The following is a 25,947-nucleotide window of genomic DNA, read 5'->3' as shown; positions in this document are numbered from 1 at the left end:
GCCCGTGACGATGCCTGCTGATGTCGGGGTTGGAACATCCCACCTGCAGTCACTGCTACACTGTAGCAAATAAAGGAATTTGCACACAGCAAGATCCCAAGGGGCTGGTTTAGTTCACTCGGCTAAATCGCTGGCTTTTAAAGCAGACCAAGCAGGCCAGCAGCACGGTTCGATTCCCATACCAGCCTCCCCGGACAGGCGCTGGAATGTGGCGACTAGGGGCTTTTCACAGTTGCTTCATTGAAGCCTACTTGTGACAATAAGCGATTTTCATTCATTTCATTCATTCAGAAGAAGAAGCAACATCCAAATGTGACCAGGTAATCTGCTTTTGACTGAAGGATAAATATTAGTCAGAACAAGAAGGAGAACTTATCAGCTCTGGAGATTCAATGGCCAGAGTAGAGACTGATGGGCTACATTTTTACATGGTCTGTAGAATATAGGCCTCTTCGGTTAAATGGCATCTTTTTCGCTCCACATTTTTCTTACTGTGCAATTGACTTCTTCAAAGATTAGTTACTCGTTTTCCCTTTAAGTATCAACCTAAGGGAATGAATGAAGTCAAGCATCAGGAGAACGATTTTGGATTGCATTCAAAATTATCTGGGTTTGATAAGATAGGGACAAACTGTTTCCTCTGGCAGTGGATTGTTAACCAGAGGGCACAGGTTCAAGATAATTGGCAAAGGGGAGATAGGGAAAAACTGGTTTACAGAGTGAGTTGTTATAATACTTTTATCTTTTGAACAGTGGAACAAATGTTCATGCCTGCAAGTGGTCCAACCTCACTGTGATCAGTCAACAGCTATCATTGCAGGGCGGCATGTAAGTTGTGGGTTATTGGAAGTTGATGAGTTGGACATGTGGGCATGTGGTGGGGGAGGGGGGTGTTGCTGCAGGCAGTAGAGGATGTCACAGGGTGATTCCACCTGGATGTAGAGTGGCCCAAGCACATGATATTGGCTGAGTGGTAGAGACCATCTGTCTCCTGGACTGGAGAAAGGATTGTTATATGAGCTGCTTTCCAGTAGGAATAACATAAACTAGTATTGTTTGGATCTTGGACGATTAAGGGGTGGTTTGATTGAGGTCTTTTAGGATTTAGAATGGAATTGACTGGGTGGATAGAGAGGAATGATTTTTTCAGCTGGTGAGGGAAACCTGAGGCAAGGGGACATCACCTCAAATGAATAATCAGGTCATTGAGGAGAGAATGTCAGAAAGGCTTCATGTAAAGGGTGGGAGAAATGTGGAACTCTCTCAGCTAAAGCCGTTGGTGCTAGCTCAATCATTTTAAACCTGAAAGAGATTTTTACTGGACAAGGATATAAAATGCTATGGAGCCAAACTGGTAGATGGAGTTTTGACACAGATCATCCTGCTGCAGTGTTTCAAAAAGCTCCAGCTGGGAGTGCTGCGGTGGAGGAGTGGAGTTGCAGGAGGTGACTTCTATATAGACAAGTATATGTTAAGAATAAAAACCAGTTATGTAATTACTGATATTTGTTATTCAGGTCAAGCTGACTTCTTAATGTATATTTCCAAAGACTTTACCAACCAAGTGCTTATTCTTTATTGATCATAATGTGTACAATGTTTGAATAGATTCACAGTCTTGAAAAATGTAAATGTCACTGTTGTAACCTGCACGGGACTTACAAGGTAGGGATGATTAACTATCCAATGGATCTAGAAGAACACGAGCATCCCCGATAAGAGGGTGGGGGACCCTGAAAAACACTTGGATTTGTATAAATAGAGTCGGCCCAGTAAGGCATCAACTAGAAAAGACCCAGTAGGGAACTACTGGAGCTGTAAATAATAGGTATTGTAAAATAAAGTTTTTGTTTCGACTTCCTCAGTATGGACTCTTCGTTACCCTTACAAAATTGTCGGCGAGGATAAAAACTTGTTCACCAATGACATTGCTGAGCCACCTCCCCATATCACTTGAATATAGGTTGGGAAATTTCTTTCATTCTGTCTCTATTCGGACATTTGGACATATTTGATACCAGACTGGAAGATTGGAATTAGTATGCACAAAGGATTAATCACTTTTTCCAGGTGAAAAATATCATAGAGAATGATTGCCAGGTAGTCACCTTGCTAACTGCCTGTGGCTTACACATGTTCGGAGTGAGACAGAGCCTTACATACCCAACGACCCCAGACACATGAGCTTGTGGCTTTCATGGGGAAATATTTTTATCTAATCCCGCCCGTTATAGTACAATGGTACCGGTCTAATACTGCCGAAAGGACCCCAGGTGACCGTCACTCAGTTTTTATCAAGATTATATAAAATTGCAGAGTTCCGTGAAAATGGAACGCTCTGTCTGAAATGCTACATGACCGCTTGGTTTGTGGCATTAACAATGCAGCTTCTCAGTAGAAATTGCTAGCTGTGCCTTCCCTGACCTTGCAACAGGCCATCCAAATGACCCTGACCTGGAAACGTGCAGACCAACAGTCCAGGAGATACAGGAGATGGAGGTGAACGTGCTAGGGCACCCTCCTGCTCCAATCAAGAGGGCCCTCCCCGAACCGCTGCTTTTCCCTGGACCGGATGCTGTAAAGGCCCAACCCAGTGGCTGAAGGAAGGGCCTTCCGGGTGGGAGATTTCCCTGGAGTCCGTAGACAGGGAGCCAGGTCGATGTAGGGCTTGTGGTCGCTGACCCCGACATGAACGCAGACTATGAGTGAACCAGAGGTCCAGACTCCCCACGAGAGGCAGACACCAGCTCAGGGCCTGTACTTTCCATCTAGATGAGCCAGACGAGGAGGATGACTGTATGTAGTTGCATTGTTTGGCAGACCCCCGAGTGGCCCTCCCATTACAGTTGCAGTGTGGGTGAATGGGCACCTGTGCGATATGGAATTGGACACCGTGGTCAGACAGTGAATGTTTGACCGCATTAAGTTGGGAATTCAGACCCCAGATTTGATGGACACCCAAGCCAGGTTAGTCACCGACACCGGAGAATCGTTAGATATCACAGGAACTACTCAGACCCTGGTAGCTTATGGGTGCCAGTTGGTGCACCTCCCACTCAGTGGTAAAGGGCCGCAGGCCCAGCTTGTTGAGCCATAACTGGTTGCACCATCTACAGCTGCACTGGCAGCATATCCACCAGGTGGGTTCCGATGGTTTGGGTGGGGTGTTAGGAAAATACGCCAAAGTGTTCCAACCCTAATTAGGGAAGATAGAAGGGGCCGTAGCCCACATACAGGTCGACCCGGAATTCCAGCCACTGTATTTCCGGGCGCTCCGGTTCCCTATGCCTTGCTGGAAGAGGTGGAGACAGAGCTCAGTTGGTTGGTATCATTGGGCATCCTCAGGTCCATCCGGATTGCTGATTGGGCAAAATGGGCCATTAATGCTTCTCGGTTGAAACATGCTCCGCATAGAGGAACTCTATGCAAACCTCCCAGGATGGCCATTTATTCATGAAGCTCGAAATGAACCACGCCGATTTGCAACTCGGGTTGGATCCTGTCTCCCACAAATATGTCACCATCTATACGCACAGGAGCCTGTATGAGTATACTGGCTTTGGGAGTCTCCTCCACCTGTACTATTTTCCAGTCTGTAATGGAGAACATCCTGTGAGAGCTGCCACATGTGGCTGTTTATTGAGATGGCATGCTGCCCACGAGAACCTCTGAACATTTGGATAGCTAGACGCTGTATTAAAGCGGTTCACTGTGGCTGGTGTCCACTTGCGATGAGCGAAGTGCGTATTTCATGTGAGGAAGGTGGACTACCTTGGCAATCGGGTGGACTGCGAAAGTTTGCACCCCCTCGCGGAGAAGGTGCATGCCATCCAGCAGACTGCCCACATCAATGGACGCCTCAGAACTTCGATCTTTCTTTGGTCTCGTTAAATATCACGAAAAGTTTATCTCGAGCGTTGCGACCATGTTTGCTCCCTTACACCTTCTCCTGAAGAAAATTCAAGTTTGGGCCTGGAGCCAGCCATAAAAAAACAGCTTTTTGGCAGGTGAAGAAGCAGTTGCTGTCTTCCGGGTTACTGGCCCATTACAATCCCGCCAATCCCTTGGTCATCACATGTGACACTTCAGTCTATGTTATTGGAGCCATCCTGTCCCACCAGATGGGGAATTGAAGGGAACAACCGATCACCTTCGCCTCACATAGATTGGCTGCAGGAAGTACGCGCAGATCAAGAAGGAAGGTCTGGCAGTGATCTTCACAGTGAAATGTTTGCATCAATGCATCTACAGCCGCCACTTTACTATCATTACGGATCAGAAGCCGCCTTTATTCAGACTTTTCGAGGACAAAAAGGCAATTCCGCCCATTGCTTCTGCTGCCTATCAGTATTCTTTTGAACATAGGCCGAGGACACAAATGGCGAATGCAGGCACACTGAGCAAATTCCTTTTGTCGACTGGCTACTATCGACCCCCAGGACAGTTGAGGTAATCGCAACTCTGAATTTCATGGGCTCTTTTTTTAAAAAGTATTTTTATTGGTATTTTTCATCCCCCCCCCTTTCCCTCCCTTCCCCCCCGTTGGTAGTCTGGTTTCTCCCTCGTATCAACTTCTGCCACGGGTGTCACACACTGTGCTCCGCTACTTTCTGCTGCAGTTTTAATTGTTGTCCTTGCGGGGTTGGGGGGCGGGGTTCCTGCCCCCTCCCTTCCTCCCTTTTTTTCCCCTTGTTTCACTCTGTGACTCCCTTGGGTCCCTCATCTCCTCTTTTCCCTTTCCCCCTCTGCTCCTCTCCATTGTGTATTCTTATCTGTTTTCCTCTACCCTCCTCCACCTCTCCCCTTCTCTTCCTAGTCACTGTTTGCTTCGAACAGGTCTTGGAACTAGCTGATAAATGACCCCCACGCTTTGTGGAAGCCCTTGTCTGACCCTCGGCTGTTGCACTTAACCTTCTGCAGGTGGAGAAACTCTGCCGGGTCTGTCAGCCAATCTGCAGCTGTGGATGGTGCTGCTGTTCGCCAGCCGAGCAGGATTCTCCAGCGTGTGATTAAGGAAGCAAAGGCTAGGCGTTGGCCCTCTTCCCCGTATGTAGTTCTGGCTGGTCCGATACCCCGAAGATTGCCACTCTGGGGCATGGCTCCACCCTCACCCACACAATCTTGGACATTGCCTCGAAGAAGGCTGTCCAAAACCCGACAAGTCTGGGGCAGGCCCAGAACATGTGGGTGTGGTTGGCCGAGCCTCTCTGGCACCGCTCACATTTATCCTCCACTCCGAGAAGAACCTGTTCATTTGGATTCTGGTGAGGGGAGCACTGTGCATCACATTAAACTGCATGAGGCTGCGCCTAACACAGGAGGAGGTAGAGTTGGCCCGACTTGGTTTCATGGGCTCTTCACCTGTCAAGGCATCTTGAATCTGTGAGTTGACCCAGGCAGACCCGATCTTATCAAAGGTTCAACAGCATCAACAGCTCCCAAGTGAGTTAAGGGTATTTTCCTCGAAGCTGTCTGAGTTGTGTAGAGGATTGTATCCTGCTGTGAGGTACACGCATAGTCATCCCAAAGGACTGGAGTTGATCTTAAAACACCTCCACAACTGTCATTCAGGCGTGTCCAAGATGAAAATGCTGACACGCATTTACGTGTGGTGGCCGGGCCTCGAGGCAGATGTTGAGAAGGTGGTTCAGCAATGCTCTGTTTGCCAACCCAGGCCAGGTAATGCGACATGAATCCCAGGTCCCGGTTGAGGCCGCACTCATGTGTGCGGAACTTGGCTGTAAGTTTCTGCTCGGCGATTCTGCTGAAGGCCGCCTTGGAGAAGGTTTACCCGGAGATCAGAGGCTGAATGCCCTTGACTGCTGAAGTGTTCCCCGACTGGAAGGGAACATTCCTGCCTGGTGATTGTCGCGCGATGCCCCGGGGCTCCACGAATTCTCAGGCCCGTGATGGGCCGAAGTCCCGCCCGTTCTTTGCCAGTCCCGCCGGCGTAAATTAGAGTAGGTCCCTTACCGGCGGGACCTGGCAGCGCGGGCGCCCTCCGGGGTTCTTGGGGGGGCGCGGGGGGATCTGGCCCCGGGAGGTACCCCCACAGTGGCCTGGCCCGCGATCGGAGCCCACCGATCTGCAGGCGGGCCTGTGCCGTGGGGACATTCTATCCTTCTGCACCGGAGGCTGTGGTCCTCCGCCGTTCCCATGCAGAAGCAAAGCCTTCTGCGCATGCGTGGGGATGATGCCAGCACACGCTGGCGCTCCCGCGAACGGGCCTACTCAGAGGCCCTTTGGCGCCGGTTGGCGTGGCGCCAAGCCACATTCCCGCCGGCCGGTGGGGCGCAACCACTCCAGGGCTGGCCTAGACCCTGAAGGTGCCGAATTTGAGGCAGCCCGACACCAGGGTGGTTCACGCCACTCCGTCCTGCCGGGACCCCCGGCCCCGCCGGGTAGGGGAGAATCCCGCCCGTCATGTCCAAACCAGCTGGTAGGAAAAGGAGGTTATTGCAAATGGGGGCAGGCGAAGACAGGGAAAGGAGCTTGAAATGTTGCCTACACTGCTCCCAAATTTTCAAGGTGGGGACTACCACTGAATCCAAGGAAATCCAACCAGAGAAAAAGGCAATAGTGCAGTAACCATTCCCCGAAGGCTTGAAGTAGTGCAGGAGCTTGTTTCCATTAGACGCCATATGGAACTGGGATCACTATGCCGCAACAATGGGGTGAATTCTCCCCCTCCCCAGCCGCATGTTTCTCGGTGGCATGCCATCGCTGGCAGCGGGATTCTCCGCTCTGCTGCTGGGCAATGGGATTTCCCTTTGTAGCCACTCCATGTCACTGGGAAACCTGCGGGCGCTACCAATGGAACGGAAAAACCCGCCAGTGGAGAATTCGCCCGATATCTTCTGAATATTGGCTGACCAATAGTAAAACATAAAAAGGAGGACATCATTTTAGTCGTCTGAACCCTACCCGACAAGGATAGGGGAGATTGTCCCACCTCTGCAAGTCTGTTTTAATGCTGCCAATCAGACTTGTGTAATTTGATTTATGAAGTCAAGCCCAGTTGTGGGCCACCCAGACCCCCAGATAACAAAAGCTAGTCTTGGCAAGGCGAAAAGATAAAATCCCCAGTTGGGCTCTCCTCCCAGGGGACTTCATAGAGTTTATCATAGAATTTACAGTGCAGAAGGAGGCAATTCGGCCCATCGAGTCTGCACTGGCTCTTGGAAAGAGCACCCTACCCAAGGTCAACACCTCCACCCTATCCCCATAACCCAGTAACCCCACCCAACACTAAGGGCAATTTTGGACACTAAGGGCAATTCATCATGGCCAATCCACCTAACCCGCACATCTTTGGACTGTGGGAGGAAACCGGAGCACCCGGAGGAAACCCACGTAGACACGGGGAGAACGTGCAGACTCTGTACAGACAGTGACCCAAGCCGGGAATCGAACCTGGGATCCTGGCACTGTGAAGCCACAGTGCTGTCCACTTGTGCTATCGTGCTGCCCACTTGTGAAAACTAATAACAGTAAATCCTCACTTAACATTTTAGTTATGTTCCTGAAAAGTGCAACTCTCAGTGAATCAGATTTTCCCATTACAACCAATGTAAAAGCTTAGTTAGGCTCTGTGGGACTTCTGCATCAGAAAAAAGATGTCAGTTGAAATATTACGACACGTTCCTAAATTCTTATTTTCATAAAGTAAATAACTTTTAAAAACAAATAAATTTAAAAATATTTTAAAAATATGTTAACTCTTTCTACCTACTCCCCACTCACTGCCTCTTCTACTCCAAACCCTCCCCCGCACCTTCAGGGGCTAGGCCCGCCCCAGAGTGGTTTGCACCCCGCCGACCGTGGGAAAGGGGCATGGCGCCATGCCAACCAGCGCCGAAGGGCCTCCACCGGCCGGCGCGAGTTGGCACATGCACGGAAGCGCCAGCGTGTGCTGGCATAATCCCCGCGCATGCGCAGAGTGCTTCATTGCCGCACAGGCAATAGCGGACTGCTACAGCCGCCAGTGTGGAACAATAGAGTGCCCCCATGGCATAGGCCTGCCCGCGGATCAGTGGGCCCCAATCGCGAGCCAGGCCACCGTGGGGGCATCTCCCAGGGCCAGATCTCCCCGCGTTGCCCCAAGATCCCCGGAGGCCGCCCGCGTTGCCATGTCCCGCTGGTAAGGGACCTACTCCAATTTACGCCGGCAGGACTGGCAAAAAACGTTGGACTTCAGCCCATCGTGGGCCAAAGAATTCAGGCAACTCTGGGACCCATTGAGTCACGCCGGTCCCTGCCATTCTCCGAGGCGGGTGGCGCGATTCACGCCGGGCTGATTTTTGGGGGGCCGGAGAATTTGGAGGACGGAGGGGGCGGGATTCACGCCGAACCCCGACAATTCTCCGACCCGGCCGGGTGGGGGGGGGTTCGGAGAATCCCGCCCCATGATAGAATGATTCAAAAGCCACATTAACCTGGTCGTGGTGGAAACAAGGTTACCACTCAAACTGCATGTCTGTGTGATCTCCCGGGAGGCCACCTGCATTTAAACTGGTGAGCCAAAAGATGACTGGCCTTCTCCCATATTCGGAAAACAAGCCCCTTGAGCGTCAAAACTGGATCAACGTGCTGCTTGTTGACAATAGTTTGAACTGTGTTTTCAGCTTTTTCCTACTTGCTAGCAACTGCAGGGTAGGATCAAGTGAGTACTGTGGTCTACATAAGAGTGGAGTCCATCGGCCTCTGCTGCTCCACCCTCGATGTCCTTGCCAAATGTGCTTTATCGGAGATAATTTCCCCCTAAGGGGCCTTAAGAGCTTCCCACAGCATGGAAGTTGAGATTGACTTGATTTTGTTAAATTTTATATAGTACCCTATAACAATGTAAATCCACTAATAATGTTGTGTCCAGCCTCCATGACGGACATTGGGTGGGGCCAGATTCTAACGCTAAATCAACAAGGTGCAGCGCATGGCGCAAAATAACAATCGCTGAGTACTCAGCAGCCACCACTGAAGGCTGCAGAGACCTATCAACAACAAAAAAATCAATCTGTGTCTCCCCCCCCTCCACCCCCCCCCCCCCCCCCCCCCCCCACCCCCCCCCCCCCCCCCCCCCCCCCCCCACCTCCCACACCCTCCATTCTCCAACTGGAATCAGCCATTATTATTAATTACCCAAAGAATGCTTAAAAGGTTCAGCAATCAGGCCCACCCAAGATGACGGCCAAACCAAATCAAAAGATTGGACAAAGAGAAAACTACAGACACCATCAGCAGACTGCCCCCACTCCCTCCCCCTCCCTCCTCCCCAACATCATTGCCCCTGAATACAACCACATCCAAGTACAAATACAAATAGGAGCGAGACAAACAAAAACTTCTGAAGTCTACTTCTAAAAAACCTAAACAAAGGATGGGTTGGTACCTGGGACTTCGATGTTGTGGCCATTTCAGAGACATGGATAGAGCAGGGACAGGAATGGTTGTTGCAGGTTCCGGGGTTTAGGTGTTTTAGTAAGTTCAGAGAAGGGGGCAAAAGAGGGGGAGGTGTGGCGCTGCTAGTCAAGGACAGTATTACGGTGGCGGAAAGGATGCTAGATGGGGACTCTTCTTCTGAGGTAGTATGGGCTGAGGTTAGAAACAGGAAAGGAGAGGTCACCCTGTTGGGAGTTTTCTATAGGCCACCTAATAGTTCTAGGGATGTAGAGGAAAGGATGGCGAAGATGATTCTGGAAAAGAGCGAAAGTAACAGGGTAGTTGTTATGGGAGACTTTAACTTTCCAAATATTGACTGGAAAAGATATAGTTCGAGTACATTAGATGGGTCATTCTTTGTACAATGTGTGCAGGAGGGTTTCCTGACACAATATGTTGACAGGCCAACAAGAGGCGAGGCCACATTGGATTTGGTTTTGGGTAATGAACCAGGCCAGGTGTTAGATCTGGAGGTAGGTGAGCACTTTGGAAACAGTGACCACAATTCGGTGACCTTTACGTTAGTGATGGAAAGGGATAAGTATACCCCGCAGGGCAAGAGTTATAGCTGGGGGAAGGGCAATTATGATGCCATTAGACATGACTTAGGATGTGTTGGTTGGAGAAGTAGGCTGCAAGGGTTGGGCACACTGGATATGTGGAGCTTGTTCAAGGAACAGCTATTGCATGTTCTTGATAAGTACGTACCAGTCAGGCAGGGAGGAAGGGGTCGAGCGAGGGAACCGTGGTTTACCAAAGAAGTGGAATCTCTTGTTAAGAGGAAGAAGGAGGCCTATGTGAAGATGAGGCATGAAGTTTCAGTTGGGGCGCTTGATATTTACAAGGAAGCGAGGAAGGATCTAAAGAGAGAGCTGAGACGAGCAAGGAGGGGACATGAGAAGTCTTTGGCAGGTAGGATCAAGGAAAACCCAAAAGCTTTCTATAGGTATGTCAGGAATAAAAGAATGACTAGGGTAAGAGTAGGGCCAGTCAAGGACAGTGGTGGGAAGTTGTGTGTGGAGGCTGAGGAGATAAGCGAGATACTAAATGAATACTTTTCGTCAGTATTCACTCAAGAAAAAGATAATATTGTGGAGGAGAATGCTGAGACCCAGGCTATTAGAATAGATGGCATTGAGGTGCATAGGGAAGAAGTGTTGGCAATTCTGGACAAGGTGAAAATAGATAAGTCCCCGGGGCCGGATGGGATTTATCCTAGGATTCTCTGGGAAGCCAGGGAAGAGATTGCTGAGCCTTTGGCTTTGATTTTTAGGTCATCATTGGCTACAGGAATAGTGCCAGAGGACTGGAGGATAGCAAATGTGGTCCCTTTGTTCAAGAAGGGGAGTAGAGATAACCCCGGTAACTATAGGCCGGTGAGCCTAACGTCTGTGGTGGGTAAAGTCTTGGAGAGGATTATAAAAGATACGATTTATAATCATCTAGATAGGAATAATATGATTAGGGACAGTCAGCATGGTTTTGTGAAGGGTAGGTCATGCCTCACAAACCTTATCGAGTTCTTTGAGAAGGTGACTGAACAGGTAGACGAGGGTAGAGCAGTTGATGTGGTGTATATGGATTTCAGTAAAGCGTTTGATAAGGTTCCCCACGGTCGTCTATTGCAGAAAATACGGAGGCTGGGGATTGAGGGTGATTTAGAGATGTGGATCAGAAATTGGCTAGTTGAAAGAAGACAGAGAGTGGTAGTTGATGGGAAATGTTCAGAATGGAGTTCAGTTACGAGTGGCGTACCACAAGGATCTGTTCTGGGGCCGTTGCTGTTTGTCATTTTTATAAATGACCTAGAGGAGGGCGCAGAAGGATGGGTGAGTAAATTTGCAGACGACACTAAAGTCGGTGGAGTTGTAGACAGTGCGGAAGGATGTTGCAGGTTACAGAGGGACATAGATAAGCTGCAGAGCTGGGCTGAGAGGTGGCAAATGGAGTTTAATGTGGAGAAGTGTGAGGTGATTCACTTTGGAAAGAATAACAGAAATGCGGAATATTTGGCTAATGGTAAAATTCTTGGTAGTGTGGATGAGCAGAGGGATCTCGGTGTCCATGTACATAGATCCCTGAAAGTTGCCACCCAGGTTGATAGGGTTGTGAAGAAGGCCTATGGTGTGTTGGCTTTTATTGGTAGAGGGATTGAGTTCCGGAGCCATGAGGTCATGTTGCAGTTGTACAAAACTCTAGTACGGCCGCATTTTGAGTATTGCGTACAGTTCTGGTCGCCTCATTATAGGAAGGACGTGGAAGCTTTGGAACGGGTGCAGAGGAGATTTACCAGGATGTTGCCTGGTATGGAGGGAAAATCTTATGAGGAAAGGCTGATGGACTTGAGGTTGTTTTCGTTAGAGAGAAGAAGGTTAAGAGGTGACTTAATAGAGGCATACAAAATGATCAGAGGGTTAGATAGGGTGGACAGCGAGAGCCTTCTCCCGCGGATGGAGGTGGCTAGCACGAGGGGACATAGCCTTAAATTGAGGGGTAATAGATATAGGACAGAGGTCAGAGGTGGGTTTTTTACGCAAAGAGTGGTGAGGCCGTGGAATGCCCTACCTGCAACAGTAGTGAACATGCCAACATTGAGGGCATTTAAAAATTTATTGGATAAGCATATGGATGATAAGGGCATAGTGTAGGTTAGATGGCCTTTAGATTTTTTCCATGTCGGTGCAACATCGAGGGCCGAAGGGCCTGTACTGCGCTGTATCGTTCTATGTTCTATGTTCTAAAGCAAGAACCCTAAGCTCATTATCTAAAAATCTACTATAATGAGCTACAGCGAACACTGCAAAACCACTTCCGTTAGCTAACTCTTAAGTTATCAGGGAGGCTCCCGACTGGAGATAAAGAAAAATGGTTATAGATAACAAAATATCAAAACCCCATGCACCCTGCACTCTGAAAGGTAGCTATATATTATCATAACAAACAGAACCCCATATAGAGCTCAACCCCAAATCTAAACAAGGGTCTGGATTCTCTGCTCACCGATGCCGAAATCGCTTTTGACAACGGGCCGGAGAATCCAAATTCCCGACAGAATCGGGGACAGTGCCACTTTAACGATGCTCCACCCCCTCCAAAGCAGCATTCTCGGAGAGTACGCCGGCCTCCGTACATTGGCTGAGGCCCACCCCATGATGCTCCAGCCCCAACCAGCCGAGTTCCTGACGGCATGGGACATGTGTGGTCTCATCCATCGGGAACTTGATGTGGCAGCTACGGACTCAGTCCGCGTCGCCACTGTTGGGGGAGGGCCGATCCGCGGGTAGGGATGGACATATTCAGGGCTGAGGGTACTGTTGTGGAGCAGTCCGGGGTGCGTGAGCCAGCTGAAGGAGGGGACTATTTCGCGGGTTGGGTCCGCAAGCGGCCTACGCCATGAAGCATAGCGTGGCCGCTGCAGGCCAATGCCGTACGCATGCGTGGCCACAGACCTCGCAATTCTCCGGGCCTGCCGTAAAACGCCTCCATTCCCACGTCGGCATGGGGACATATAGTCTCCAAACAGGAACTATAAAAACTCAATCTGAACAAGAACAAGAAAAAAACAAGAGCAAGCATGAAACCCCAACAATGCAGCAATTCAACATGTGCGTCAACAGACCCAAAAGCTCGATTACATCATGCCCAACTTGTGTTTTTTTTAGAAAAGGAGCTACCTCTCCAGCATATCGATGAAGTAGTCTTTTTCTTTCAAAGTTACTCTAAGCCAAGCAGGGTAGATCAAATCGAACCAGACTCCACTTTTTTACAGGATGGGCTTGACTCTATTGAATGCAGCCCCCTTTTTCACCAGCTCCGCACCTATGACTTGATAGAACCTGATGGAGTGACCTAACTACTTAAAGTCAGGATGTTCCTTTGCTCACGTCAAAACCCTCTCCTCCTGTGGAACCTCATGCAGTGGATCTTCAAGACGAGGTCTTGGCTCCCAGAGTGTACGATGAGCTCGGAGTACGACATGGGCATTGGGCCTTCCATCCCCTCCGGCAGCCCCACAATTTGAATATTGTTCCTCCTGGGCCTATTTATTCTGTTGGCCCTGCAATGATTTATTCGCTGCGACCACCAAAGACAGCTCTGATTCCGAGGTAATCCGATCACTGCGGCCCAAGGGGGCCACTTCCATATCTTTGATTGTGGCTCCCTGGGCTTCCACGGTCTGATTAGTTTTCCCAGAGCTGCTCGAATAGGGAGGCCAAGGCTTCTACAATTAATTTCCTGAGGTCTTCCGACATAGTTTGTCGGTGCTTTTCGAATATCTTTGCCAAGGTACTAGAAAGCACCTCGGCTGTGTTGGAGTGGCTGTAGCACTAAAGACTGACTCCGCCATTTTACCTGCCGATGAGCTCTGAGACACCTCAGTCTCAATCGCGAATATCTGCTCAGCAATTTTTCCTCTGACTTTTTTGGACTTTCAGTCGTACAAGATCCTTTTTACAATAACCGTGTGCGTTTTCAAGAGAAAAAAATCCCAAATACTGAGAAAAAGGGCAAAAGTACAGTCCTCCAGTGGGAGCCACTTTGTGTGCACCTTCCCCTTGCATTACACCACCGGAAGATGCTCCCAGCATTTCCTGTTTTCCTGTTCTTATTTCAGTTTAAAAGGCTGGTTTTCTATAATGGGATTGGATAAATACTTGAAACAGGGAAACATTTATCGAGCAATAGGGAAAGAGCAAGGGAGAGGGAATGCCTTCCCAAAGAGACACACAGGCACAGTTAGCTGGATGGCCTCCGATGCAGAATCTGTCTGTGATTCCAAATTAATGACAAAACTCAGCCAAGTTTTCATTGACAACCCAACAGACAATACTATTTAACAAAAGAAAAACAGCGGCAGCTGTGCTTAGATAGTAAGAAGCCTCTTCTGAGCATCTGTCCCTTAGTGTGAATCCTGCCCCCCCCCCCTCCCCCTCCCCCTCCCCCAGGCTATTAACTGAAGACCTTGTCACCACCCTTTACATAATCATGGCCTCATCGCCCAGCAGTTTGGGCGAAGGACCAATTTTCCAGTTCATTGGTATGGTATTCGATATACAAACAAACCCTATTAGTCTCCTCTTGGTGACAAGGAGCCTTTGGATTGTAACAGAGCAGGAAAGCCTCACTAATAACTGTTTGACAGTTCTCACAGTTAATGTTCAATGGCAGCTTTTTTTTCCAAGAGTCAACTTGGCTTTTAACCCAAATTCCGCTGCTCGTTTACCAAACTGACAGCTCTGCACTGAGCACAAGCTTTTCCAGTACTCATTCAAGTGCCTTTCAGCTGCCACTTGGGAATGGGTGTCGCATGGCCTGACATAGAAGCTGGGAAGCTACCAAACGTGCCTGGGAGCTGCTTGCTCTGACAGCCATTCTTCTCAGTAGGGCAGCCAGTGAGACAGACCGGACCCTCAGGAAGAACGAGTAGCTATGCTAGCTTAACCACTCCTCCTCCCCCCCACTCCGCCAGCTCCTGCAGTTGATAAAGTCACAAAATTATATAAGATGGGATGCGGCTATACAGCCATCATGTTCATGTCAGTTCTATGAATTAGCATTTCAATTTGTCCTCCTCCCACCCGCCTTTCCCCAAAGCCTCACCAATAGTTTCCTCTTCGAGTATTTATCCAATTTGCTGTTGAAAGTTGCTTTCTGGCAGTCCATTCCAGATCACAATTTACTGCGCATACCAAACCTCTCCTTATCACATCTGTATTGTGTTTTGCCAGATCTATTGTGCTGGAAGGTGGGATAAGAAAGAGCACCTGGGTGCCCTGGGGTTGGCATGGACAAGATGGGCCAAATGGCCTTCTTTTGCACTGTAATATTTCTATGATTCTGTGATTCTACCACTTGCACCATTGATTGATGATAAATAAAGTTCCATGACTGCCCGACACCCCACTTCTCACCCCAATCTGCCACAGATCATCACGGATAGAATTTCGCACAGGTGGGGCGGGCACACACCTGATTTGGAGGTCCATGAAATAGTGGCATAATGACATGAGGCTAAGCAGCCGGGCAGCTCCCATAATTCATACATTCTGCATCCCACACTCATCGCTACTCCACCTCGTCTGAATGGGTGGTTGATCGACGACAAGGGTTACCCACTGAAAGGTTGGCTGATGACGCCTTTCAGGCACCCAATGATAGACGCTGAGGAGAGATACAACTACTGCCATGTATCCATAAGGACCATTCGGCTGCTGAAGATAAGGTCCAGATGCCTCGACTGATCTGGGGCAGTACTTGCCCTAGTGAGTGTCGCTCTTTGTGATAGTCTGCTGCGCTCTTCACCATCTCGCTCTCTCCGTGTGGATCCTCTTGAGCAGGAGGAGGATGATGCAGGCTCCAGTCACAGATGTGGACGCAGACAAGGGCTGCAATGCAGATGACAGGCAGCCAGAGGGAGAGGCCACAAGGAAGCAATGAGGAGCCTTCAGGAGCAAGTGACTCAGTGTTTCTTAACATAGGCTGGCATGCCCTTTCTTCCAGCAACCAATTGGGCAATACCGTGACCCCAGACACATAACACTCATCCAGCCCATGAAGTCACTCCCACATCTCTGAAAAGGCAGTGATTAATCTGACAACGATGCAGCGCACAGGAGGAGAAATGAGGAGATATCTACGGGCGTCACGGTAGCACAGTGGTTAGCACTGTTGCTTCACAGGGCCAGAGTCCCAGGTTCAATTCTGGGCAGTCTGTGCGGAGTCTGCAGGTTCTCCCAGTGTCTGCGTGGGTTTCTCCTGGTTCTCCACTTTCCTCCCACAAGCCCCAAATGACGTGCTGTTAGGTAATTTGGACATTCTGAATTCTCCCTCTGTGTAACCCGAACAGGTGCTGGAATGTGGCAACTAGGGGCTTTTCACAGTAACATCATTGCAGTGTTAATGTCAACCGACTTGTGTCAATAAAGATTATTATTATCTCTTCACCCAGAGAATGGTGAGCCTGCGGAATTTGCTACCACAGAAAGCAGTTGAGGCCAAAACATTGTCGGTGGAATTCTTCATTCCTGAGGTGAAGGGCGGGATTCTCCGATTGGCGATGGCAAAATCAGGTTCAGCAATAGGTCGGAGAATCTGTTTTTACTCCGAAAACGGGGGCGGCGCCGTTTTTAGAATGCTCTGGCCCATCAAAAAGGGCGTAATCGCTGTGTTCGCCGCACACCGTTGAGACGGCCTCAGGACGTCACATGAGGCCGTTCCCCAATGCTCCGCACCGAAGGGCCGAATTCCCGATGGCGTGGGGCGTGTGTCCTCACAGTTTTCGGGGAGCTCGCCTGGCGGCTGCGGACTGAGTCCAGCACTGCCATAGTTGTGGAGGGGGGGAACCGTTCCGCTGGCCGGGGGGCTTCGGCGAGGGCTGAGGGGGGTGTGGTCCAGGGGTGGCGATCGTTGGTTACAGGGGGGCACACTATCTGGCAGGCCGGGTCCGTACGCAACCGGCGCCATGTTGTACCACTGCAGGTCGCCACCATGCACATGCACGGCCACGGACCGGCAATTCTCCGTCCGTAGCTGTAGGTACAGCTGGGGTACAGGTACAGGTACGCGAGGTCCCCGAAAACTGTGAGCACACTCGCCCCACGCCACTGGGAATTCAGCCCATCAGGGGGCGGAGCATTGGGGAAAGCCTCACGTGACGTTCTGAGGCCGTCTCAACGGTGTGCGGTGAACACACCGATTATGTCGTTTTGAAGGGGCAGAGCATTCTAAAAACGGCGCCACCCCAGGTTTCTGAGTAAAAACAGATTCTCCGACCAATCGCTGAACCCGATTTCGGCGTCGCCAATCGGAGAATCCCGCCTTTCATCTCATTACGTGGCGTGTGGGGGCGGTGCCGACATTTTGGTTATACGACTAGACATATACTCCAGACCTAGCTTCATAATCGGAGAATCCAGCCCTAAGTGTTGATGCCTGGGCAGGATTTGTGGACAGCAAAACTGGCACCACATTCCAGCACCCATATCGGCCGCCGTGGTGAAGCCACCAGTTACCCACCCCTGGACTGCATGCACCAGACTGTCTAACACTCTACATTTTCTGTTTCCTGACCTCAGGAGAAGGACGGCCATAACCACCAGGAGTGGGGAAAGACCGTAGGGAGACCACCGGACCTGCAACACATCATCGGGCAGAGCAGTGAGCCCTGGACATGGTCGATGGGCCTGAGGAAAGGGCAATCGACGTGGAGGAGATTGGCATTAGGCGAAGAAATGAGACCCCGCTGAGTTGCGGTTCCCCGTGAGTTGTGCTCCCCCCCCCCCAACCAAACACCACCCTCACACCACCCTCACTCCTGTACCACCCCGCCGGAACACCGCAGCACCTCAGATTGCCGCCCCGATATCCCTGGCGTATCGGTGGACAGAACAGAGCAGCACCATGCCACCTGGGACACCCGAGCAGCAGCCGGGCCCATCCAGTCCTGGTCGCCCCAGAAGATGGCCGTCAAAGGGGACCCAGGTCGCAGGGCGACTATCACAGCAGGCTGCCTCCACTCCGGATGTATCATCTGGGGATCCACCTAGCACCACATAGTGCGGCAGGTATGTATCATGGAGGGGTTGTAGGCTGGGGGCTTAGGGGGGGGGGAGCGAGGGGTTGCAGGTGGGCTGAAGTGTCCTTTCCTCTGGCCAGTCTCCCCCTAGTTGGTGAACCTGGAGGCGATCAGAGCATATCGTGCGTGCTGACCTTGGCACACATGTTGCGCTGTCTCCTGTTCCTGCCTGGGCCCCATGTCCTGTCCCCCGCATTCCCCTCTTTAGAAGAGGACTGGCTTTCATCCTCCTCCTCCAGCACATCACCCCTCTGCTGTGCGATGTTGTGGAGGATACAGCAGATCCGCCACGATGCGGGTCACTCTCTCAGCATCATACTGGAGGGCCCCTCCAGAGCTGTCCAGGCACCTGATTTGCATCTTCAGGGGGCCTAAGCACTGCACAATCATGCTCCTGGTCGCTGCGTGAGCATCATTGCAGCAGGTCTCCACGCTGGTCTGTGGCCTCCGTATAGGCGTCATCAGCTACGACCGCAGTAGATAACCCCTGTCACCCAGGAGCCAACCCCTCAGCGGGAGGGAGGGAGGGCACCTTGAAGAGGCCGTTAACTGCTGAGTGTGCCAGGGTGAAGGCGTCATGAACACTGACCCGGATAGGGTGAAGATGTCAATGATGCGCATCTGATGGTCACACATGAGCTGCACGTTCATCGAGTGGTACCCCTTTTGGTTTGTGTAGAGTGGCCTCCCATCTGCAGGTGCTTGTAAGGGAACATTCTTTCAGTCGATCACTCCCTGGACCCGAGCCGTCTTGGCAATGGTGGCAAACCCTGTTCCTGGGCAGCCTGTTGGGCTCGGTCTACATTGAAATGGATGTATTGTGACGGCTGGGCATATAGGGCATCCATGATGGCACAGATACACCTGCGCATCGAACTCTGTGAGATCCCGGACAGGTCCCCACTCGGCGCCTGGAAGGATCTCGTGGCGTAAAAGCTCAGGGCGATTGGGAGCGAGTGTCTTCCCCCATTCCCTCGCGGTGTCAGGTGCGCCATGTTCTGGCAGATATGTCGCACTGCCCCCCTGCACAGCCAGAGTATTCAACAGCATGCTTGGTCTGGCAGGTCCCCGAATGACAGGCGCTGCCGGTTCACACGAGGCCTCATGCAGCGCCTCCTTGGCACCTCCTCCTCGTTGGCCTGTTGGGCAGCCGGTTCTCCACCCTTACCCATTGCCTCCTGTTCCTCTGGGGCAGGCTCTGCTGCTGCAGCTTCCTCCTCCTCGAGCAGCTCAGCTTGTACAGCCTTAGCGCGTCCCCCAGGGCTATGGCGACTAGCAGGGAGGCCACTATTGCTGGTTGAATTGCAATATCCATTGTCTGCAGGGGGTGAAAGGCCGACATGTTAGCATGGTTCATACCTGCTTGCCCAACCAGTTCCAATGGGCTACACAGTTACCCCGGTTGGCACTGCGGACCCTGCTCCCGCACGCCCGCACGCCCCCACCCCAAATCCCCGCACCTCTGGCCTCATCGCTGCCCCGCACCATGAGGACCTCTGCCTCCGGTGATCATCCCTGCTGCCAGGTGTACCGTTGGCTGGTGCTGCCCTTGCCAGCGATACGCTCCACAACCGCTCTCCGGTGCCTCCCTGGAAGGGCTTCTGTGAGCGTTGGCCTTGAGTGGGTCATGTGATCCATTTCGGCAGGTGGTGGCCAGTTGGGGAGGGTGGTATGGTGGAATGTGGGTTGTGGGGGTAGTGGGGGCATCCATATGGCCGGTGTCACTCTGCAGAACCAGGGTCCAATGTGGGCGCTCAGTGGGGTTTGCAGCAAGATGGCGATCCATGCCTGAACACCGTCCCATGCCATGGGTGGGTTCACCCTGGCCCCGCGCCCGGTCGCTGGTCACCCCCTGGCAGGGCCCCTTCTCCCCACCACCCCAGCCAGCCCAGCACCCCCGGGCTCTCCTTTTGGTGTCCTACCTCCTCTCACTCCCTCATCAGACACAGTTCTGAATTCGATGAACAGCCACGATCATAATGAACGGAGCAGTCTCAATGGGCTGAATGGCCTACCCCTGCTTCTATTTTCTATGCTTCCATGTTATAAGGACACATCTGGCTTGATATTTAATATAAGTATGATATTTAAGGTGATAAAGTCAGAAAGATACAAGAAGAATGTAGATCCACCCGGATCATAAACAGCGCATTTTGATTTCTAATAAATTAACGGCACCCAGTGTGGACCCTGTTTGTGCCGAGTGTGTGTTCTGCTTATGGTTTTGGATGCAACGTCTATTGCTTCCTCGGGTGCCTCGAGCCACACAGTATGTTATGTTAAACTTACCACCATTGCATAACATCTCACTGAATACAAAAATTCCTCTTCGCCTCCTGGTTCTTTTGCCAATTATTTTAAATATGTGCCCTCCGATTACACACCCTCCTGCCAGCCTATCATTCAATCAGGGCTAAGTGTGATCCTGTTCTCATCAGACATTTGTATGCATGCACTGTCCAGCTGATCTTACAGACTTCTCACTGATCTTCATCGTGCTCTCAGGTTCAAAGGTGCTGAGAATAAATTGTATCGTGTTACTCCTGGCTGGGCTCAGCTGGCACTGCACACACCAGGTTCTGAAGTGATAAAAAAGATTTGCAAGGGTGATACCACAACTGAAGAATTCTAACTCTCAAGAAAGACTGCAGACCAACATCGGAACAAGTGAATATGCACCCATTGAGGACGGCTGTTTGTCTTTTATCAAGCTGCCCAATATATGCACTGCAGCAACTCACCAAGGCTCCTTTGACAGCACTTTCCAAACCTGCGGCCTCTACCACCTAGAAGGACATGGGCAGAAGACGTATTTGAACACCATCGCCTGTAAGTTCCCTTCCAAGTTGATCACCATCCTGACTTACAACTATATCACCATTCCTTCATTGCCGCTGGGTTAAAATCCTGGAACTCCGTTCCTCACAGCACTGTGGGTCTTCCGACAATACGTAGACAGCAACAGTTGAAGAAGACAACACACCAGCATCTTTTCAAGGGCAATTTGGGGTGAACATAATTGCTGACCTAGCAAGTGATGCCCACATCACATGAATAAATAAAAAAACATCCAGCTCCCAGTATTGGTACAGGCCAAAAGCCCAGGTGAGACCCAGTCATGCCATGCCTGCTGATTATTCTGTTTAACCTTTATCAGTTCTCGTATGCCACTCTCGGTTCCCCTTGCATCTGTGTTTTTGACTAACACCTCTCATTGAACTGTGTTATCTCCACATCTGAGGGGAGATTATGACCTGGAGATCACTCCAAGCTATCCATTGTAGGAGACTGCAGTTTCCCTTTAACAAAGCTTGTCGTGGTGGATGGGTTAACGGGACAACACCTGTGCTCAACATGTGATGTTTTCACTCAGATCAACGAGTGCAATATGATCACTGCAAGTTTTCATTTGGTTGCTGATTGGATACCACTGTCAGTGTGTACTGTATGTATATGTATATAAATAATCATTACTATTATATTTTTCTATCATCCAACTGCAGTTTATGTCTTTGTTACTTCAGTAATTACAATCATTAATTCTCTGTGAGAACAGAAAACGTGTTAAACAAATGGATTATAAGGGCATGAAGGAACCTCAATGGCATCGGGAGTCCACAAGGGATGTGACAGCTGCTCCACAAAGCCAAACAGAAAATTCCAATATAAAGAAGAGAACCAGGTTGCCTTGTGGGAGCAGTGCAAGCTAAAAACGTGTCAGCCACATTTTTGCTCCAGCCCCCAGAAAAGCCTCAAAAAAGTACACAGCAGCCGCTTCTCCAGAATTTCCAGAAACTCCCAGGCCTCCTTCTGCACTGCAGGAATTCTATGGCTCTATGGTTCCAGCACCTGTAAGGGAATTCATTTGGCCGTGATCCCATTATGCGGTAACATTTCCTGGTCGTGATAGGTTCTAGGAGTTGATTTCTAACCTGGTGGAATTGTGGCTAAAGGTTGGCATAATGATATGTATATATGTAGACAAGTAAAGGGTTAATTATTACATCTCAGTGTAACACAACCACTAGAGGGCAACACTAGATCCCACTATAAATATGAGAACTCAAAGGATCTTGGGTCTCTTCCAACCAGGAGTAACTAGACAGTAGAGGGTAAGAAAGATAGATCACAGCGTATTTTAGCACGTGTAGTTTAAATTAGTTATTACTTTAATATAGATTACCTGATTACTAGTTATAGTCCTGTGGAATGTGGAAGCTCAATATTAATCAATTGTTAATCAATAAATTAGTTTTGCTTTAAGTTAAAGATTGGTGGTTTCTTCAGAATCACACCATCAGACCATTCTGGATTACGAAGCAAAGAGAACAATATATTACCAAAGAGTAATATAACAGTTGGCACTTGTTTTGTTATACTCTTGACGTAGCATAAGCTGCTTCCTTGATGTGCACGCTGACAAAGGAAGGTTCAGACTTGGAGATAGTTTTAACACATTTATTAAACTGTTGACAGTTCTCCTACTTGGATTCGACTCTCCTGTTAATCCTACTATAGCTACTCAGACTGACGAACCAGTCTGCTACAATCCACGTGGTGGGTGTGTTTCAAATCAACCCTGTGTACTCACTGAGAGTCTCCACTGGAAAGAGGAAAATCATGTGTGCTGTGTCCTTATATATGGGTTGGTGTAATGCCCTCCTGTGGTCGTGTCACCTCTGTGTGTATCATGAATGCCCATTGGTCGTGTCCTATCTTACTGACCTATTGGATGAATGTCTGTGTGTCATGTCTCTGGTGCTCCCTCTAGTGTATATCTTGTCTACGTGTATTTACATTAACCCCTTGTGTATTTACAGTGATGCATATCACCACAGCACCCACATATATTGAGTATGAAAGCTACGAAGAAATCTCTTTTGACCTTCTTTGGAATAGAACTTCTGCCCTTCCTCTACAAGACAAGTCATGTAAGAGGTGAATGATCCAATGTTGGCCTACACTGGGAGTTCATGCTTTCCTGGTCTATAAGGGACATGGTGTTAATACTGGAGGTTGATAAGCTGGGCCAAATGGAGATCTAGGTCAGGCAGCCACGACAGAAACACAGATTGTTACTGTGCAGAAGGAGCCCATTTAGCCCATATTACCTGCACCAGCTCTCCAAGCGAGTGCCATTCCTCTGCCTTTTCTCCAAACCCCTGCACATCCCAACAGTTTTGGTGCTACAAGCCCCTCGTGCAAGAGCCAAAGCAGAATTTGCATAGTAACCAAAGGGGACTAAAAGGGGATAACAGGTAAGGAACTCCCCCTACTCTCAACCCCACCCAAGCTTGACAAGCATCAAGAGTTTTTGAAGCATGAGATAGGTCTCTTGCACTCATCTAGTTGACAGCAAAAACTGGTAGGAATGACCCTGGAGTAACCATTTTCATCACATTCTGTCCATTTTTAGAAGTATAATTTTTTTCACAGTCTGAAAAGAATTCAGAAGATTCTGGAGATTCAGAAGAACTGGATACCACCTTAGTCTCCTTGGTGGAAGGCACTAGAGTGGGTTCCAATGCTTCCTCCTTCATGAGGGTGCCCTTAGGTCCCTGGGTGACTCCATGGGATGGAGGGGCAGCTAGAGTGAGTTCCAGAAGCCTCTGAGCCATCTGGCTCTGTGAGTCCTTGAGGCTCCCATTGTCTGTACCGTGGTTTGAACGCCCTTAGCGATGCTCCTCAGTGACTGGGCCATGCTCTGCAGTGCCTCAGCAATGTCCACCTGCATTGGGACATGTCCTTCAGTGGCTGGGACATGATGTCGGGGTCCTCAGCCATGGTTGTCACAGACTGAGACATGCCTTGGACACCACCACTCAACGCATGGACTTTGTGCACCAGGTTATCCACTGCAGTTGCCACCTTAGCAGTGTTGGCCTCAGTGCCACGCATTGCAGGCACCATCTCCTGCACCTGAAGACATTGAGACACCTCCAATCGACCTTGCAGTCACTGGAATGTCACTGACACCCTCTCCTGAATCTCACGGCTGTGTCCTATCATCTGAATCAGCTCTGGGAGACCTTGTCCAGAGGCTTGATATCTGGCTGAGATCCAGCTGAGTCCTTGGGATCCCACAGACCGCCGACTGCTGACTCCCTGGGATGTTCCAGCCTCCACCTAATGTTCATCAGCAACTGTGTGGGCGCTCACCAGATTGTGCCCAGAAAGCCTGTTCACTAATGTTGTCCACCAAGGTGTGTGTCTCTGCACTAACAGTCATCTTGGATTCCTGGGCTGAAGACCCATTTTCTTTCTTGGCCACTGACCATGACCCCGTTCATGGGATCAAGGCGGTACCTCCTCTGTGCCTGTTGGCCTGACTACACGCCTTGCAGCCATACAACCGCACAATCGGTTCACCTCGCCTTCTTGTGCGCTTTGAAGCTCTGACACACTCCTCTCGGCACACTCAGTCGCCTGGATGATTTAAACCGTCCTGCCTAGGGTAATTTTTGTTTCAGCCAGAAGCTCCTTTTGCACATTTATGTTGTTAATACCACATACTAAATGATTACCCAGTGTGATGAATGTAAGAAATTGCCATATTCCATATTTTATATTTTTAGCAGTAATTTTATTAAAATCTGGGTTGAGATGCACACAGACAGCATTATTGCTACAGCGATGATTAAGGTGTTGTAAAAGTGAGATAATCATTCATTTCCAGGTGAAGTGTTCTGCTAATAGATCATGAGAACCATTTACTTGTTTATAGATAGCTAGCTAATGGAATATTGTTTAGGTTTGGGGTTTAGGCAACTTATGAGTGTTTCATCCTGACGAAACAAATCAAGGCACATTGTGTAAGAAGAGACAAAAGAATGCCGTATGCTTTGGGTCGAGATGATGTAGTTAATGGGAAGAGCTAGGTCTGCCTGAAGAGTCATAGGGCAGGATTCTACCCTTCCCGGCGGCGAGGAGTGGCATGAACCACTCCGGCGTCGGGCCGCTCGGAATGTGCGGAATCCTCGGCGGGGTTGGCGCCGCGCCAGCTGGCGTCAAAGGGCTTCACGCCATGCCAAACGGCACCGAAGGGCCGACGCGTGTTGGCGCATGCACAGAAGCGCCAGCGTGTCATGGCGTCATCCCAGCGCATGTGCAGGAGGGTTCTTCTCCATGCCGGCCGTGGCGGACTGTTACACCGGCCGGCGCAGACGGAAAGAACGTCCCCACAGCGCAGGCCCACCCGCGGATCGATGGGCCCTGATCGTGGGCCAGGCCACCGTGGGTGCCCCCCACCGGGGTCAGATCCCTGTGCACCCCCCCGAGGACTCCGCAGGCCGCCCACTGAGCCAGGTCCCGCCAGTACGGACCTGGTCTATTTTACGCCGGCGGGACCCGCCAGAAACGGGCAGCTATTTGGCCCATCGCGGGTGGGAGAATCACCGGGGGGGACCGCTGCCAACGGCCCCCGACCGGCGCGGTGAGATTCCCACTCCCGGTGAAAAACTGGCACCAGAGAATCTGGCAGCCGGCGTCAGGGCGACGGAGAAGGATTCTCCGGCTCGGCGGGGGGTCGGAGAATCCTGCCCAATATGTCCCAGAACTCTAATCTGAACAGAGGTGTTTCAGTTTTGTCCTGAAAGGTTCTCTCGCCAAGCTTCTGCGCAGAGAAAAATAAGTAAAATCCTGGTTGTTCACTTGATTCAGTATATTCAGTGGTATTACTATATATCGGTTTGCTTAATTGGAATGTAGCGGCAGATTTATGAAGTAAGTTAAGGTTTCTTCTTTTCCTGAAGAACTGTTGTAACTGTTAACTACAAAGCTGTGTCTTGTCGCTAATGTGGTTAATTCTGTGATTAAATTAAAGTTTTTTTTAACATAGAAGATACCAATAGGTCAGTGTTATCACTCCTGTGGTACAGTAACATTTCCTCAGTTTTATCATTTTTTTTAGAAAATATTTTATTGAGGCATCTATA

Source organism: Scyliorhinus canicula, chromosome 1 (genome assembly GCF_902713615.1).
Source record: "Scyliorhinus canicula chromosome 1, sScyCan1.1, whole genome shotgun sequence".
Lineage (NCBI taxonomy): Eukaryota > Metazoa > Chordata > Chondrichthyes > Carcharhiniformes > Scyliorhinidae > Scyliorhinus > Scyliorhinus canicula.
This window is presented reverse-complemented; position numbering follows the sequence as displayed.